This window comes from Dipodomys spectabilis, unplaced genomic scaffold, assembly GCF_019054845.1.
Source record: "Dipodomys spectabilis isolate Male_0828 unplaced genomic scaffold, ASM1905484v1 ptg000215l, whole genome shotgun sequence".
Classification (NCBI taxonomy): domain Eukaryota; kingdom Metazoa; phylum Chordata; class Mammalia; order Rodentia; family Heteromyidae; genus Dipodomys; species Dipodomys spectabilis.
The window spans coordinates 9,762,010-9,764,077 of NW_024870892.1; the positions used below are offsets into that span (position 1 = coordinate 9,762,010).

The window sequence follows — 2,068 nt, forward strand, 5'->3', positions numbered from 1 at the left end:
GAGACTCTTGTCCCCAATTAATCACCAAAAAATTGGAAACGGCTCTGTGGCTCAAAGTGGTAGAGGGCTAGCTGTGAATGAAAAAGCTCAAAGATAGCACCCAGGCCCTGAACTCAAACAACACAGCTGACCAAAAAAAAAAGACCTTTTTGGTGCTGGGCACTGGTGGCTCATAGCTGTAATTCTGGCTACTAAAGAGGCTGAGATTTGGGGGGATGCCAGTGACACTGGAGATATCCCCAGGCTCCCGTGTCTGGATCTCCAAAGATTTTGGAAGAAGCAGTCATGACATCTTAGCGGGGCCTGTAGCCAACAGAGGCTGGCGATTCAGGTGGGCCATTGAGCTGTGCAGGCCTGTTGGGACAGCAGGAGCAAGAGTGACCAGGGCAGCAGCCAGGGACTCACTGTACCCAGTCCGTTATTTGGACAAGCAAGTGCTGGGTACCAGGGTGCAGGAGGAGTACGGGATCCTGGTAGAGAAGTACTGCTGGGACATCACCTTAAGTCCCCTCAAACAGATTCCCACGAATTTCTTCATCATGCACATGGCAAGTAACACCGTCTCCATGTTCCCTACTATGATGATGTGCATGGTGGCCTGGTGGCCTATCCAGGCAAGCATTTCAGCCACTTTCAAGATTCTAGAGAGTTCAGGGCAGAAGTTTCCTCAGAATTTGGTCTATTTTAATGGGAACCTGATGGATTTGGTACTGGCTGTTTTCAAGTACCAGCCCATACATCAGATTGGTTAACTTTCATCCAGCCTCCAGAGAGAATGGAGTTCAGTGATGGAGGACTGGCGTGTGAACTCGAGAAAGAAGCTCCTTCAACTAAATAAGTAAATGAACCTCATTTACATCCTTCTTGAAGCCCACTGTCTAGTAAGTGTACTCTTAAAATAAGCAATCACACTGAAAACACCCCCAAATCTCTCTCTCTCTCTTTCTCTTTCTCTCTCTCTCTCTCTCTCACACACACACACACACACACACACAAACTCTACCACAACCCCTGTCTGAAAATAATGTAAAAATCTTTTTTTTTTTTTTTGCCACTCATGGTACCTGAACCCTGGGCCTGGGCACTGTCCCTCAGCTCTTCAGCTCAAGGCTAGTACTCTACCACTTGAGCCATAGCACCACTTCTAGCTTTTTCTGCTTATGTGGTGCTGAGGAATCGAACCCAGGGCCTCATGCATGCAAGGCAAGCACTCTACCACTGAGCCACCTTCCCAGCCCCTAATGTAAAAATCTTTATGCTTCAGTACAGAGCAAAACAACAAATATAAGCAGGACTCTGTAAAAAGGAGTGATTGCTGCTGAATGGAGGATCATGGCATCATGTTGTTTCAATAAATTAAATGCTTTTAAAAAATTGCACATGGGCTGGAAACGTGGCTTAGTGGTAAAGCGCTTGCCTAGCATGCATGAAGCCCTGGGTTTGATTCCTCAGTACCATGTAAACAGAAAAAGCCAGAAGTGGCATTGTGGCTCAAGTGGTAGAGTGCTAGCCTTGAGCAAAAGAAGCTCAGGAACAGTGCCCAGGCCTTGAATTCCAAGTTCAAACCCTAGAACTGGCAAACAAAAACAGAACTAAAAACTTGCACAAATTTCCTTTAAATCTACATTTTACTATTAACATAAGCTGAAACAAAAATTCTATTGGGGACACGTGGAAAAAGTGAGAAATCAATGCTGTATGAAAATTAAACAGGATTTTTAAAAAAGAAACAGAAAAAAGAGCACATTAAAAAAAAAAAGGCTGAGATCTGAGGATTGTAGTTCAAAGCCAGCTGGAGCAGGAAGTGCATCTGATTCTTATCTCCAATTAACCACTACAACGCAGAAATAAAGCTGTAATTCAAGAGGTAGAGCACTCTCTCGCTCATAAGCTCAAGGACATCAACCAGGCCTTGAGTTTGAGCTGCAGGACCAGCATCAAAAAGAAAAAAAAGACACCTGCGACATGTCTCTGTGATCTGTTCTGTCTTCCTGTCTCCTGTCTCCAGTCATCATGGCGCCCCCATTGCTCATTGTTTTAGTTCTTTCTTTCTTCTCTGGCCTGTTTC

The 2,068-nt window shown here is 44.9% G+C and overlaps 1 pseudogene; it reads left to right on the forward strand.

The window, feature by feature from the left end:
- The first annotated feature begins 215 nt into the window (after window positions 1–215).
- On the forward strand, window positions 216–838 carry LOC122122700 (annotated as a pseudogene).
- Window positions 839–2,068: the final 1,230 nt, after the last annotated feature.